This window comes from Adiantum capillus-veneris, chromosome 24, assembly GCF_014529385.1.
Source record: "Adiantum capillus-veneris isolate H3 chromosome 24, ASM1452938v2, whole genome shotgun sequence".
In the NCBI taxonomy this organism is placed as follows: Eukaryota; Viridiplantae; Streptophyta; class Polypodiopsida; order Polypodiales; family Pteridaceae; genus Adiantum; species Adiantum capillus-veneris.
The window spans coordinates 97,413,424-97,430,767 of record NC_140954.1 but is presented as its reverse complement, the minus strand read 5'-3'; positions in this window follow the sequence as shown (position 1 = coordinate 97,430,767).

The following is a 17,344-nucleotide window of genomic DNA, read 5'->3' as shown; positions in this document are numbered from 1 at the left end:
TTCGTCCAAGAAAGTAGGAGTAGTGTCAGGGATGAGAATACAGAGACTAGCTAGCTTGAATACTTTGGCTATATCCAAGACATATTGAAGATTAGCTTTAGAAAGTCTGATATGTTTATCTTTGATGTCAAGTGGTTCAAAGTTATTACCAACGGCCCTAATGAAACTGTGCGTAGAGACAAGAGTGGATTGATTCAAGTGAACTCTAGGCGGGTGTGGACACATGTGCGGGATACATTCGTACTTCCGCAGCATTGTGAACAATTTGTGTTCATACACGATCCACTATGGAAAAAAAATGATGAGAATGATCTGTCTAAAACCCTGCTGGCTCTATATTGTTCAAGTTGCTCCACGTAGCAAGCAAATGTGTGAAGGATTGGATGTTGAGGTCGAAGAGGTGATTCATGAATAAAGCGCAGGACCGAGTCCAACTTTAAGTTTAGATTTTGAGGTGGATGTCAGCATTGAGCAATTGTCTGAACCTAGAGATGAGGTGTCAAATAATGAAGCTGCTGCGGAGAGTGACAAAGAAGTAGAGTTCGATGACGAAGATGCAGAAGTACAGATTGAGATAGACATCTTTGATGCGTCAGATCTCATAGAGGATGAGAGATTAACTAATGACTTTTGCTAGGAAACCTTTGTAAAGCTCTTTTTATTGGTCTACAATACACTTTAGATGTTGTCATTTGTGTAGCAGTTTCATTGATTTGTTATTTGTATTTTACGTAAACTAACATATTTTGTGGGTATTGTTTGTGTATGATTAGCCATGGCCGATGACGATGATCAATACTCTCTTAGTTTTAGTTTTCTTGTCACTCCGACTGGCATGTCACCCGAGCAGATGGGCGCGTTTTTGTCTCAGTTCACACCAGAGCATATTGTGATGGCACAGCACCTTCGGGGTGCAAGTCCCTCTAGACCTACTACAATCGACCCTACGCCCGGGACTAGTGTGGTCTCTACACCGAGTGGCCCCACACCTCAGTCTAGTGTGCCCCCTACGCCTAGGACTCGTGTGCCCCCTACATCGACGGGTGGTGAATCCTCGAGACAAGGTATGCATCGTTCTGGAGGTGGTGGTTGTTGTGGTAGCGGCTCTACCGATGCATCCACACCACCGAGAGAGTGTCCACCACTCTCTTCAAAAGATAGTTCACCGATTGGCACACTGCGTACACCTTGGGGATCACACGAGCATGATCCTAGCAAGGTGTACAAGAGCAAGGATGGGGCTATTGTGGCAGATAGGGTCGGAAAGGCCATGCGACAGAGGATTTGACAGCTCTGTACGATTCAGTTTGGTCACTCTATGATGGATATTTGGGATAAACTCGATCTTGAGAGAAAGAATTACATTGTCGAGGCCATTCAGAGAGAGTACAAGCCGGCACAGGCGTATGATCAAGTCTGGAACAACTGGATTTTGAGCGTGGAGAATTCCACAATGTCACACCGTCGGTCAGAGGCGAGAGATAGGTACAATGATGCCAGTCCCAAGCCGGCATGGTTGGACACAGAGGAGTGGACGGGGATTGCACGAGAGACACAAGACAATCCTGATAGATTTCAGTAGCAGAGAGATACAGCCAGAGCACGTTTGGAGTCTGCTGGAGCGTCACATCTTGGGAGTGGAGGCTACGATATACTTCGACATGAGTTTGTAACTATTATACGTATGCTTTAAATTATTGATAATACATATTTTATTTGAAGATTTATCTAAAGATTAAACCATAATTTTGCTGGAAGTTGTTGTGAAGCGCCTTCCGACATGCCGAGAGGAGAAGTATGGGTACAAGCATGGACTTGTGGCCCTTTTGACCCAACTGTAGGAGGAGGGAGAGGATGTCAATTGGGAGGCATTACCATGAGGGTCTTATCACTTAGTGATTGTTTGCATATGTACATTTTTGTAGTACTTATGTTTATGGTATGGCACAGATATTATGGTTAAGGTTTGACAGTCAACTTAAGCTTATGGTTTTGCTATGATGGTATGGAAATCATGTGATGGTTATGGTTATGGTTATGGTTATGGTTATGGTTGTGCAATGATGGTATGGCAATCAGGTGATGGTTATGGTTTTGCTATGATGGTATAGCAATCATGTGATGGTTATGGTTATGGTTATGGTTATGGTTATGGTCTCACAATGATGGTATGGCTGTTATGATTATGGTATGACAAGAAAGTTATGGTAATGGTTATGGTATGGAAAACAGGTTATGTTTATGGTTTTATAGTTTTCAACTCATGTTTTAATTATGTTAACAGGTTATGTTATTCTTACAATTTTGCTAATTGCCATACACTCGCTCTTTAGCATCAACTTGTAGGTGGAGTGTGGTTGCCCTTGCACTCTTCCTTTGGACAGAGGGGGTTGTTTTCTTTTGCTGCAGCACATGCAGCATTAGTTCCCAGCCCTCTTTGCCCAAAAACAATTTGCAGGTTTGGTTGTCAGTACAGGTAATGGTATGAGCGTCGGTACGGGCAATAGTATGAGCGTCGGAATATACTATACAAATACCGGTGTGTATTACGTTGTCTATTCCGACGTGTATTTGAAGGTTTATTCCGACGTAAGCTATACCAATGGTCATACCGAAGCTACGATACTGACGTCTCTTCCGAGGCCTATTTGATCGCTTTTTAGTTTAAAAAGTAACTTCATTTCGTCGGTACCTGCACCGATTTCTGCACGACCTCTTGTAGTGTTTGGACGTCATGGAATCTTTCTCTCGTTCACTCTTTGATCGAGCATGATCATCAACATGAACATGTGTTTCTTGTCCATTAGCATTGCCCCTTGTCGTTGTTTTTTCATCCATGTTTGTTTGCTTTAAATGTGATTGGTAGCACAGTATTTAGCACACTTGCTTAGATTAAACATTAGATCCTATATAATTTTTTGTCATAATCCCTTGTCTAGGTTAAAGAATCAAGCAGTCTGATTAAGCTAGTTTGACCAAGTTAGGCATTAGAGATATTCTCTTAATACCATGGGGAATGCCTTCCTAATAATCAATGGTTACTTTAGGCTCTTAATCCGATTTAGGTAGTATTGTGTGCAATGTACTAGGGCTTTCTCTAGAGTGGGCTTAGTCCCTATTCACCTTTAGCTTAAGTATTATAAAGGGAGTTTACTAGTGTGATGAGCCTGGGGAGGGTAACAATGTTATATGACCCCCAAAAGTTACAAAATTAAAATGCTGAAAACAAACAAACAAAAAAATCAAAAGTGCCACAATGTAAAATCTTAAGTTGGAAGAGAAATCCAAACTTGATTTGGTACTTCACTCACATGAATCACCTATGGTACTAGAGCCCTAGAGGTTCCCAATGTGGGCGCTTTTCCTTGAAAAGCAAAAAACCCAAGGCATACAAAATAAGCACACATACCAAAATTGAATCAATGTGAAAAGACTTTGGGGGGTCAAAGAAAAGGGAACAAGTCAGGCGATGATTTCATGAGTAATATCTTTTATCGTAGCTTAACTACAAGGTCTTCTAGGTATAGCCTCTAGTGAGCCCTCAAACATGAAATACTTGGCTCTTGCAATTAAACAACTTAACTAACCAGAGAAAATTGAGAAGATTGCCCATGGTATTAAGAGTTGACCTCTAGTGCCTTTTGATCCTTAAATTAGCAGCCCTAGACTTGTTTAGTTTGTTAGCTTTACAACTGCTTATGCATTTGATTATATTATAATTTAATGTTTACTATTGACAAATTATTTAATATTTTGTTACCAATAAATTTGTGTGGCTACAACTGCATATGCTTTCTAATTGTATATGAGAATGCAATTACTGTGCCAATTTTGATTGATTTTGCACTGATTGAAGAAGGCTAAGGACATTCAATCTTGGACGTTCTTCCACCTCGATGAACGAGCTTCATCTCAATAGATTCTGAGAAGAAAATCTACATCAGAAAGAAGGCTAAGGACATTCAAGCTCGGATGCTCTTCCATTTTGACGAACGAGCTTCATCTCAATAGCTTTTGAGGACGAAATCTACATCAAGAAGGGGGGCATGTTAACCCTCATGGACACCCGATCACCTTTAACAGACGCATATTATTTATTTGATTAAGTCATGGACTGGGCTTGTCGATCCAATAGGTGTGTAGGTGATCTTCGATGAGAGGCACACCACTTATCTTATTTTTATAATAATTTTGCAACGACCGGCCACTGTGGACGCCCATGTGTGAATGGGTCAAACTCTTATAAAAGGTTCGTTTGACCTAAAAATCCCCATTCTTTGAGGTGTAACCTAAGAAGTTCTCTTGCTCCATCTATATCTCCTTCTCCTTCGTGTGCTCACATGTGTATGTGTGTGTGTATGCTTGAGAGAGAGAGAGAGAGAGAGAGAGAGAGAGAGAGAGAGAGAGAGAGAGAGAGAGAGAGGGAGGGTGTGATCGAGCATTGTGGTGGCATCAGTGGTGACGAGGGGATTGAGTGCGGCATCGATGGTGACTCCTTCTTCTTCGCAGCATAGGATCACGATGGAAGCATTGAGCGATGAGTGATACACCATTGTTTCTTTGAGCTTGTTAGGACTCTCTAGTTGTGTGCTTGCAGCTTTTCAAGGCTCGCACATTGTGCACATGCAAGTTCTGAACCTCCGGTACATGAGGCAAAGCGCACCAAGTAGTTGGCAAACCACTTCAACAATTTCAAAAAGGACTTCTAATTATAGATGCATCTACTACGGGCTTAATATTTAACACTTTCACAAGTTGGAAATCTTGCTCATTGGACAATGTAAGAGTGTGATTCATTAACCCACTTGTGCAAAGAAAACATGAATAAACCAGCTACTCAAATTGCGGATCTATTCATTGAAAAGTAGCCACTTTGTGTCCATACACACTCTGCAATCACAACAAAAGTAAAACGACTTAGGCATACAAAGTTGACAAAAACTGCTTCATTCAAGCAACATTCTTTCATTCACGCACATCAGAGATCCAAGGTTCTAAACACATTTGTCAAGAGGTTGAATGAGACACCTACATATCCATGTGAAAAATGCGATCAATTGTTTTTCCGCTCAAAAATTACACAATTCATTCCGCCAATGTGCTTACACAATGGAGGTAGAGAGTGGAAAAGATGACACTCTGTATTATGTTGTTGTGCATACAAGAATTAAAAAAAAAATCCGAGGTGCTGTTTGAGAGTTTGCATAGATTAGGCTTTTACAATCATCTCATACCAGTGATGAAACTAAACAATATTGAAGCGCTTGGTCTTTATTTGCATACCATTTGCAAAGATTTGAGAACTAACTTATGATGGCCAATATGGTTTGCAAGGGATTGTTGTTAATGTTCTTACAAACATTGAATGCAAACATTGAAAAAACACAACCCTTGCTTTATCCAGGATGAGGCTTCAGTCTTGGTATGCCTTAAACGCAAGCTTGAGTACACTTATTGCTACTTATCTAGGCTTTTGAGATTGTTATTGACACTGAAGGCCGCACACGCTCTTCTTAATACCTCTCTATATAAAAAGGGAAACATAACCATACATGATAAATGGCTTGCACACTTACAAGAAATGTCACACTCATCAATTTCTCTAGACACAACCACATATGAGATGAAGTACAAGGAAAGTAGTGACACTGATGTTATGCTACACAACATCACTACTACTGGGCAAGTTGTCGATTATAACGATAAAATTTTGCATGTCGCACAATCAAAGGAGAACACTCCGCTTGGTTTATTTGGTAAGATTTGGGTGTTTGGTAAGTGCAACTGCATGCCTTGGTTTCGTGTTGTTTTGTGGTGCCTTGATCAATGGTGGTTCCGCGGAGATTGGGTTGTGGTTTGTTGTTGTTTGAATCATTGTGCCTGGTTCATTGTTCTTGGTTTGGCTTCTAGAGATGGTGCTACAGAGTGGGCATGATTGCTCCATGGTGTTCCCCCTTGTTGATATGTTGGCTTTTCTATGGCTGATCATGGGTGATTGATGTGGTGTGTCCATGACGTTATTCTCCTTGTGCTCGGTGGGCATGCAAGGTCGGGGTGACAATCCATCTTGCATGGTGGCACCCCCGGGCACTTTTTTTTTTTTTTTTAAGTTCTTGGCATTATGGTTCGCCCTGATGTGGTACTGATGGAGATTTTGTGGTCTTTCAACATATTTATCAATAATGTTTTGGAAGAATATGTTTGTGTTGAAGATGTTTTTCTTTTGAGAACTAATGCACGTTGATCAGGAGGGTTAATACTTATGTATACAAATTCACGCATTGCGCTATGGAGTGGTAATGATAGCGCTATGTAAGATGCTTTTAGTTGCTCAATTATTGTTGCGTTATTGGCCACACAAATATCAAATTGAGATTCTAGTGCGCCAATCAGTGTGTTGTCCATTTTTGTTATGTATGATGTGCAATAACTTGTTGCGCCATGTGCATTCAAGATGAGATGAATATTAGTGTTTTCATCCGATAATGTTGCAATCATGGGATTATTATTTTTTTTGGTATAAATGTCCTTTATATTTTGTTTCAAGAAGATTGTTGCAGTGGATAGCTACTTGCTTACCGGCCAAAGCATACTCTTCAAAAGTCAAATGCAAGCTTTGCAGCCATTCCTCAAAGAAAATGGTAGTTTCAATGCCAATTGTATCAAGGTTGTTCTTAATGCATTTAAAAGTTTCTTGCTTCTTGTTTGATTTTGGTAGTCATTGGTAGTGGGTCTTAGAATGATTTTGAATGGCATGTGGAACCTTGGAAAACCAAAGAGACAACATTTTCCTTTCTTGAGGCAATTTTTTCTATGGCGATGCCTCCTTGATGGAAGCTTGGAGCTATCTATACTTATGTACTTGTCCACAAATGCAGTAATGGTGTCATCTATGTCATGATCAAATAGAGGAGCTTGTTCAACCCATAAAAGACCATGATCATGACGACTACCAAGTAGTCGGAACTCTGTCACAAAGAAATAATCAAGATTTTTCCACATATTGTGCTATCGCTAAGCAATATTCTTTTCCTGGTTGAGAGGATATGCTCCATGGTGTTAACATGCTTAGTCTTGGTAAGGGAGAAGATGGTTTCATGGTGCAAGCTGACTTTTGTTCAAGCCTGGCTCTTATGAGTTTGGCGGAATGATGTGCCAAATCTGTGTGCTTTACTTCATGGGTAGACGGATGACGCCTCAAGGCCTATTGGGCGGTTGCCGCATTTGGGAATAGATATGAATTTCAATACTTTATTGCAGCTCGTAAGGGCTTCTATGTAGCATCATGCACTTTGGAGAAGGTTGTGCAAAATCTGATGTTACGTGGTGGGATTTGGGGGGCTTCATCCTTTGCATATGCTATGCCATGGACCCTAGAGTTTTTCCCTGAAGATGAGATTATGTAGTTTTTCCCGGTGTGGGTGACTTCAAGAGCTTAAAGCTATGGTTGCATGAGCATATTGAGTCCATCGCTTCAAAGTTAGGGCGTGTGCTCTTCCTTCCAAAAAGGCAACGGATGAGAGATATACTCGATGTCAAAGTTTGCATCCTGCGGAATATGGGCACACCCATTCCCACGTTCTTAGATCTCATCATGGGAGATTTTGGAGCTTTTCGATAAGAACTCTCATTTTCATCATTTTCCAATGCATGCTATAAGTGTAGCAGGATTGGTCACTCTGCTCGAAATTGCCATTCGACTGGGTTCACCTCCAGCCATGTGCTCAAAACCACATGGAAGCGCCTTGATCATGATCCCAAGAAGACACCAACTGAGGATTCTTACCCTGCTACAAGCCAAACAGTTAGTACAATGGAGACTATGATCAGTGAAGGTTGTGATCATTTTGCACTTAGACATGACCAGGGAAAAAAAGCTCTTGCAATGGGTGCTCGGGAGTGGCCTTGGGTACGAATGAATCCTTTGGGCCTTCCTTTGGTGCGGAGAAGGTACAAGATCAAGCCATAAATGAAGGAATTGAGATCAATCCCCTCAGGTTCAAGAGAAGTTAGAAGATCAATGCCTACTCATAGATTGTCCATATGCGGAGGAGGGGACCAACGATGAGGTTGAGATTCATGACATCTTGGGGGAGGTCACTAGGGGGAGGGCAGCCACGGCATAGACTATCAAGTACTAAATCTTGACCTCCTTAGCCATCTAGTGGGGGTCAATGGTCCGACGACCCGAACTGTTTTTCTCATCAGGAAGAATAGGAAGTGACTACTTGGTCTACTTATTTCATTGGGAGAATAAGTATTGGGAGGGTTGTCTGCTCAGGGGCATGTGGGGTCGGGGTGGCAGACCACCCTACATGGTGGCCCCTCTGAGCTGATATCCTCCTACTTTGGTCCACTATGTATCTCTTTGGCAATAAGCCAGTCTTTGGTAATGTGCTCGGTTATGCCTCCGTGTAAAAGGCAAGGACGTCCATGTGCTCGTGTGACCCTAGCTCGGGTTGAGCAGGCCTATGTTTTTTTTTGTGTTTAATATATGATACATCCTCTTACATAATGCGATATTGGGTCTTTTTTTTTTTTAATCCATTAACATGCCATGCTGGAAGAAATGGCTCCAATCTAGCAAGCTGACTCAAATTGTCTAGACCAAAGGTCTCCATCACTGTATATATTTTGGGCTAGATGGATGGTCCATCTTAGGAATTCTTAGAGTTAATGCTGATATATAATGTGCTTGGTTTGGGCGGAGGTGGATTGCTTGGGTGGAGCTTGGGTGTTTTGCATAGTTGTGTGCCTGATCTTGTGCGTAAGGGACTCAGCTCGTTGCTGGTTGACTGGCAACTCCTTTTCGCTCTTGCTAGAATGGTTCCTCTATCAAAGCATCAACCACCCACTTCCTTGCATACCTTGATAAGCACGTTTTGTTTTTGTCCTTCTTCCACTACACCAATAGCGTTTTGTTTTTGTCGGCTACTATAGTGTTCTCTCCCACCTTAAAACCTACAAGTGACTCCCACTCTCCTCCTCACGAGCCCGGTAGTGTTGTTGCATTTTCTTCCGTACTCGGCAGTCCTGCATTTTTCATGGCATGTTTTATCTTCAGTCTCCCCATAATAGGCGTGCCCATTTTGGGTATCTTAAGCGGGATTTTCCCCTTGCCAGACTATCTTCAACGCTCTTTTCCTTTTTGCACAAGACTTACTTTGGTGCGTGCTTTGAGTTTAAAAATGTTGGAGACTTTGCTAAAGATTTCCCCAGGAAGTCTAATGAGAAGAATGAGTCCTCATTGTAGATCTCAAATGCATGGCTTGAAAACCAGGTCCCTGATAAGAAAGAAATTATGGAAGAGAAGGAAAATCAAATGGCATGCAACTTAGTGGCAGGTGGAGTGGAGGAAAAAGAGGTTAGGATGTGTGATAATGGTGCCTCCCAACTACAGGCAAAGCCCATGGAAAAGAGAAGCCTCACAATGCAAAGTCCCAAAGGCCCATGCAAGGATAATACAATTGTCTTTCATGCTTCTTCACCTAAACTTATGGTAGTTTCAACTGCTTTGGTTGTCCAAGTCCCAGGACTAAAGAGGTTCAAAAGGGTGGCCAATGGCAAGGTAATCCACATCATGGAAGGTAGCTGGAGCCTCCAAAGGGAAAGTCACCTCCCCCCCCTCGCTTAACTGAAGGAGGGAATTGATGCCCTTTTGCTTCACAATCCTTTGAAGCATTGCAGGTGATGGAACACCGGGTTGCAGAAGAGCCCCCTGACTCTCCTAGAGTCAAAGATGTAGAAACGGGGCTCGTGTTAGACATGGAGGAATTCATCCCTCTCTCCCAATGGTGGAAATTCTAGCTTTGCAATCATGGAATATGAAAGGACTAAAGACCTAGAATAAGCACACCCTTTTTTGGAAAGAAGTTAGGAAGGACAAATATGTTAAATGCTGGGCCATACAAGAGCACCATCTGGATGCCCGCAGCAAAATAAAAGAGGCTATGGGGTCGAAGTTAGCATTTTACAGAGAGGGAGTGGACGGATTTCATGGTGTCCTCTCTATTGTTGACAAGGACCTGGAGCCCAAAGTGGTCCTCAATCACCCCTCTGGGAGAGTGTTAGGAGTGAGAGTTATCTGGGCTGATCAACCTATCACCATAGTGAACATCTATGGTCCTTGTAATTCCAATAATAAATCCAAATTGTGGATGTATCTTAGGGACTTCCCTTTAGGAGGTGAGTGGATTTTGATAGGAGACTTTATTATGGTGGAGAAGAGCAAGGATAGAAGAGGCTCTGCCAATTTGTTGGCAGGTTGTTCTGATAAAAATAAATGGCTTGGTCTCTGTGAGAAATGGGCTTTGATAAACCTGTGGGAGATGGGTCCCTGGAATAATACACCAGCCTCCAGTGTACCATCACGACATCTCAACTCAATAGATTCTATTGCTCCCACCAAGATGACTGGATCCCATCATTACTTGAGATAAGGGTGTTGACAACAAAGAGCCTCTCAGAACATCTTCTCTTACACTTGAAACTCAGGAAATCCAAAGGGGATGGGAAGACCCCCAGTGGGAGTAAGAAGCTACTGGTCACAAGGGCACACTTATTCGAAGACCCTTTGTTTAGAAGTCTTGCGAAGAAAGCCTTGTGTAAACTCACTAAAAATATTTTCCTTGAAAAACCTAAAGCTTGGGACCTCTTTACTAGGAGTGTCCAGAAAACGATCAAAAGAGTGGGCCCTTGGGTGAAAAAGGCTCGTGAAGAGCATGTGAATCCACTTGAAGAGGAGGTTGATCATCTTACTTCAAAAAAAGCTTCCGGGCTTGCCTCCATGAAGACCACAAAATATGGATGGAAGTTAAAGCCAACTTGTCTGAACAAGAACTCGATGAGGTCAAGAGGGCCAGATTGGTATCTAGGGAATCCTTCCTTCATCCTGAGGCTGCTAATCAAGCACATTTCTTTAGGGATTTGAAAATCAAGAAAAGTTGGGGCTCTATCCGCTTGCTTACAGACGAGAAGGGGGATACTATGCAAGATCAAGATGAAATGACTAGGATAATGCTGGAGCATTTAAGCCAAATCATTGGCCAGCCAGAGAGCCGATCTCAAGAAGTTGATGAGGCCGGATCAATCTTTCTTGAGAGTATCAATAGGAAAATACACCAACCCAGATATCTTGAGCTACCCTTCTCGGAAGATGAGTGCACGCTTGTGCTACATGCTCTCGGCAAGGAGAAATCCCCTGACTGGGATGTTCTGATCACTAAATTTTTCAAGGAGTTTTGGGATGACCTCGAGGGCCAGATCACATATATGGATAACCAAGCTTTTGTTAAGGGGTGGTTGGATCCTTTTGTGAAAAGAGGGCTCATTAATCCTATCCCTAAGTAGGTGTGTTGCTCGCATATTAAACAGTGGCACCCTATAGCTATGATGTTTATGGCATATAAAGTCATTGCCAAAGCAGTCACTCTTAGAATTGTTCCCCTCCCAGATAGGGTAATTTCTTCCCATGAACACTGGTTCATCAAAGGGAGGTTGATATATGCCAATATCTTGGCAGTAATGGTTGGCATTGAGTATGCAACCTTCACAAAGCAGGAGTGCATCTTTCTTCATCTCGATCTGGACAAGGCATACGATAGGATGATGTGGTCCTTCATTGAATATGTCATGAAAGTTCTAGACTTTTGGCCTTGCCTATGTCGTTTTGTTCACACTTTGGGTGCAAACGGGCAATCTGAGCTCTTATTCAATGAAAGGATTGTGGGCTCCTTTGAATCTAGGAGATGGATCAAGCAAGGATGACCCTAGCTCCTCTTCTTTTTGCAATTGGTTTGAATCCCCTAATAATGATGCTTGAAGCTGTTGCTATGCGAGGTGAAATTCAAGGCTTGACTATGCCTGGCAACGATCAACTCCTTGCCAAGATGTTGGCAGATGACTCCCTCCTTTTCTTGAAATCCTGCCCTCAAGTTCTCAGGAAAGCACTAGAGATCATACAGACATTCTTCGTGGCTTCAAGGTCAAAGTGTAGTATCGAGAAGTCGATACTTATCTCCCTTACATAAAACAACTCATTTGATCCATCAAGCTGGTCGAGGAGATTGTATCTAAAGGAAGGATCTTTCAACATCTGGGAGCACCCTTGGGGGTGGGCGTCACTCACAAGCAAAGGTTCTAGTGGGTCCTGGAGAATATTTAGAAGAAAATGCAAAGTGGGAGTTTGTGTTGCTTCCCTTTTAGAGTCGGATGAAAGTGATCAACTCATTTATGGTCCCTTACATTGCCTTCACCAGCCCTCTCCTCAAAATTTCCAAGTGTAATTGGAAGGAGTTTTTGAAACCTGTCAAAAGATTCTTATGGAAGAACATCACTAAAGCCTTGTCGCCATGGGAGTGGGCAAAGTTGGAAACTATAGCTTGTCTAGTTACCCAAGGTGGCCTCGAAATCCTCAACCCTATTGTCCATGTTGAGGCTCTATGTGAGAAGTTTGTTGTCTCTATAGCTAAACAAGAACATGCATGGGCTATCATGACCAAGGACATGGTTAACAAGTCAAAGCTTTTCTCTAAAGGTGGTCAATGAAAAGGAAGCAAGATGCAAGACAAACTATTAGCCCCGACAGGTGGTCTAGTTTGAAAATGGGTGGCACAATGGGGGAGCCACATGGGTTCTAGAATGGGGGGAATAAATCAACTACTTTTAGAACTACACCTCGCATTGGTCCCGTTGGTTGAAAAAGCAATTGGAGTTAGATTGAACTTGTACTTGAGGGAAATTGTTGGAAGGCTGAACGATAAAGGACTCTAGCAGCCGATCCAATTTGGGATGAAAACATCAAGCGTTGAAAATTTTCTAACTTACTAGCTGACCAGCTTCAATCAAATGGCATGGAAGAGTTGCTTGTATGTAGAGAAATTGAAGGACTGGACAGTGATCCGATGCTGATTTGGGAAGCCACTTTTGAGTGGAAATTTTGGAAATGGCCCAAGAGTAGCCTTTTCTTTAAACCTCACACCAAGAACATCTACAAGAGCTCATGCGCAAGGATGATTGGTTCTCCCACTTGAACAATAAATGGAAAAAACAATGCTCAAAAGCCATTGGGCTATGGTCACCATGAGCTTTTGGGAGTCACAATGGCCCCAATATATGAAGGTGTTTCTGTGGAAGGTGCTATGGGGGGCCTTGCATTTATTAACCATGTGCAGTAGACCCTTCTGTAAAGCTTGCATTGATGTTCAAATGATTTGGTTTTTTTTTGTATTAGGCAAACTTTTTCATATTTCATATATGGTATAGTAGCCCATATGAAATACTTAAGGGGATGTAGTAAGGGCTGAGTGTACCTAGTAATGGTTCCCAAAAAATCTTGCAAAAATACTAAGCTTAGCTCTGAAGTATGCCATTTTCTGGTGGCCATTAGCTTGTTGAGACGGGTAACTGGTTACAAAGTGATTTGTGGTGGGGTTAAACTTCCGTCTTAATACTGTGTTGTCTGAGTTGGTTAGTAAAGAAGGTGGATCGATATGACATATCCTTAATATTTGAAAACATAACTATGGATTATTGTGGTTAATAGAGTATAGGCATCATTTGGAAGTATGTCTTGATACCACGCTGCCTGAGTTTGTTTTTTAAAAAAAGGGGGTGGAGGGTTGGTATAGTATACCCTTGAAATTTGCAGGAAAAACAATGGAGTATTGTGTAGGAATTATTGATGCTCCTCGCCCCAAAGGGTGTCATATACTTGGACTCTGGTTTGTGGACTGGGGTTGTGTGCATATTAATTATCATTCTATTGTTTGCATGATTTGGATGGCTTCTGTTCCATTTGATATTAGGTTTTTTTTGGGCTGCTAGCAGAATAAGGATGCCGCTTTTGATGTATTGTATTGCTCATTGGGGGTCAACTTTTACTATAACTTTTTAATAGTATTGTGGCTGAGTAGATTGGATTTAGTAAACACTTATTGATACAATCTGAGGAATGATGGGTACCTCTTACCCAATTGGATCTATGAAATTTTTTCTACTTGATATACTTAGGCCGAGTTTGATAACTAAACCAAATAAAGGATTTTTTTTGTGGGTAGTATCTGATGCCAAAGATTAGGTTACTTTTGCCTAATGGATTTATGAATGGAAGTAGTAAAAGGTATACTACACTTGAAAGATTTGGATGAGTTGTTTGACTGATTAAGGAAAGAGCTTGACAATCTTGCAAAGTAGTTTATGACGCTGAAGGGATGACTTTTGGGTGGATATGGGTATTAAGACACTTGAATTAGAAGGGGTGGTGGACTTCTGATCAGAATGATATGTATGTTATTGTCTATTTAAGGTCTAATAAAAATTGGTGCTATATAGAAACCATACATATAATTACTTCCATAAATCAATGGATAATAACCTTGTTTACAAGCATTGAATGAACTTAAAAAACATTGGAACACATGAACACTTTGGACAATTGTTTTAAGTTTAAAAAGTTGTAAGTTGGACATGGATAACAATGGATAAAGTCTGTTGACACCCGTAAAACACATTCAAGGCTAACACATTTGTTGTCTTGTTTGAATAAATGCAGGTGAAGACTCTATCCTTTCTTGTATTTTTTTTTGGCTTAAAGCAAATGTTTGTCCTTGATATACCATATGCTTACCACTTCAGGAACATACATTTTTGATCGGCCACTGTACTTCTACACTAGGATGAGACCTCATTCTTATAGCAATGTACAAAAATAATTCTAAGACTGAGTTGCTTTGGATTGAAATTGTCACTTGTCTAAATCCAGTTATCTTTTGAACTAAAAGGTTCATTTGTGTTTTATTATATAAGTAAAGCAGCTACAACACACACACACACACACACACACACACACACACACACATATATATGTCACTTTCATGTGTGGCTTTGTTATGAGAATGGATACTTGCTAATATACACACTACATGGATGGTAGGTACAAGTTAAAAAGGTTTTAAGTAGGGCATTGATAACAATTGATAGGTTCATTGACACCTGTAATACATATTAATCAAGGCTAACAAAATTTTTTTTCTTGTTTATATGGATGTACTAATTGGTAAAGAGACAACTGGTTGCAAAACAATCCTTCCTCACACAACAAACCCCCCCCCCCCCCCCCCAGACACTCAAAATCTTCATCATTTTGGAACTAATCGGTGAATAATTTTCTAGTATATTACCCGCTTGATTGCTTTGCTACATGTGCTAGTGTAAACCACCTCTTAAATACTTTATCTCCTAGTTAAATTATGGGAACAAGCGCTAAATCCCTAGTGTAATGGAAATGGCCTATGAACTTTGAGAATAGAGGAATTAAGAGAATTAAAGAGAGCATTTTTGTGAGACTACTTTGAGAACATAGAGGGTGAACTTAATTGATGGTAGCAACATAATCAGAGTACTTAATTAACTTGGAATGAAAAATACTTTTGCAAGAGAGAGAGTTTAGAGAACTTGACAACAATTGAGGACCGGATTTATGTGGAGCCTTTCCCCCCTCCAATAGGCTTTTGTATTATAGATTCTAGCTCCCATTAAGAGAGACTTGGTACAATACAATATTTGTTTTCCTTGTGACCTAGGTGATGCAATGAAGATGGAAAGATTCATGCATCACGAGCATAACATAGACTTTGTAAAAAGAATTAACTATCCCTAGCCTCAGTCCCAAGGCCTCAAACACCTTCAAAGGTGGAGAGAGCTAGCAGGGAGTGAGGATAGGGAAGAGGAAGAAGAAACATTCATAGGGGAAAGAACATGTTTGTATTCTAACCCTTGTTCCCGTCTATTCTCCCAAATTAAATGATCAGTTTAATAGGAAGAAATCATTTGGGTTGGTTAGATAGTGAATATTATGACACCTGGTAAAAAATGGAAGGGAGTTCTTGACCCCGACATTAACGAGTACATAGCCTTTAATAAGTACTCTCCCTTTTAGCTGTTATCGTAATAATCCTCTTGAAAACTGCCCCTAAACCATTACTCCCTTCCCTACCCCTTACTCCTGTACCTTAGCTGTCTGTAAGCTGCATTACTCACAATTCCGTAACGCATCGGCTGAGGTATCATGTTGCTTGAAATTCTCTACACTTTTACTATTTACCCTTAATACCTGCTTTGCATTGCTGTTTTTCCCTGATCTAGTTGTGGAGGCTTGATTTGAGGGTTTCTCTCCTCTCAGATTTTGTCGGGCTACCTCCATCAACCACTATAAATGGAGGTGAGGGATGCTATTCCCCTTACTTAGCCTCGACATATTGAGTGTGTTTTGGAAAGCGAGTTGAGTAAATATTTTCCATGCTATTGTGCTATGAACTGCATCGTGATTTCCTAAACAAAAAAAACTCTATGGAGTTGGTTGATCAAAACCCTTCTTCACAGGTTGGTGCCATACTTAATTTGAAAACAAACCAGTTGTATTTTTTTCTGTTTTGTAAACTTACTGCAACAATTTTTTTTGAGAAAAAACAATTAAGTTATGGTGCTGGTATTGATCTTGTTGTTTGGTTTTTTTTTTCTGAGCACCTTAGTTGATCTGTTGATTATAACTGTATTATATTTTAAGTCATGGGGATTGACTGAGCAAATGTGGCTCCTTTCCCTTTGATTTTCTTTTAGCGGTTACATTTTGCTTCACCTAATTCCTCGCATTAAGGTGAAACTTGATCTATGATTTGCCAGTTTGTTCATAAAATTTCCCGAGTAGGGAAATTGGCTTTGACAATATTAGCCGGCATAAATGCAATAAATGATTGATATTTAGGTTTTTTGTAAGGTTGTTTACCTAGCTGTTGCGCACTTTTTTTTACTAGACATGACTTTTTAAATCAATGCACACCATTGTAATGTTGTCATCTCGGTCCTGACTATGTGCAGCTAAAAGATACTCATCTTGTTAGATCATAAAACTTGATGAGTTTGTTCTACCAATTTTAATCACATAAAAGGGGCTTGGTTACCTTGCACTATCATGTTATGACTTACAAAAAACCTAGAGCACTTAGACACTTTTCTTATTGTTCATCCATTGTGAAACAAATCTTTTGTTCATATACTAGTTCCATCCTGACTACATTTGGGAAATTATCATATTAGTGAAAGAATAATTCTAACCTATACCATACTTTGTCTACCTACCCGAGTGCTTTCTTGGACTTGTACTACTTTAAGTAGCTTTTTTGGACACTGTAGACACTCTATTTTAATTATTCTCGTGCGACAGTTAAATCAAACATTGGCAGATTTTGAGCATTTTTTACCCTGATGGCACTTACGTATTAAAAGATCATAAATTTGACAAAATAATTAACAAAAAGAACTCTTACCTCAAAACCTCCATGGTACA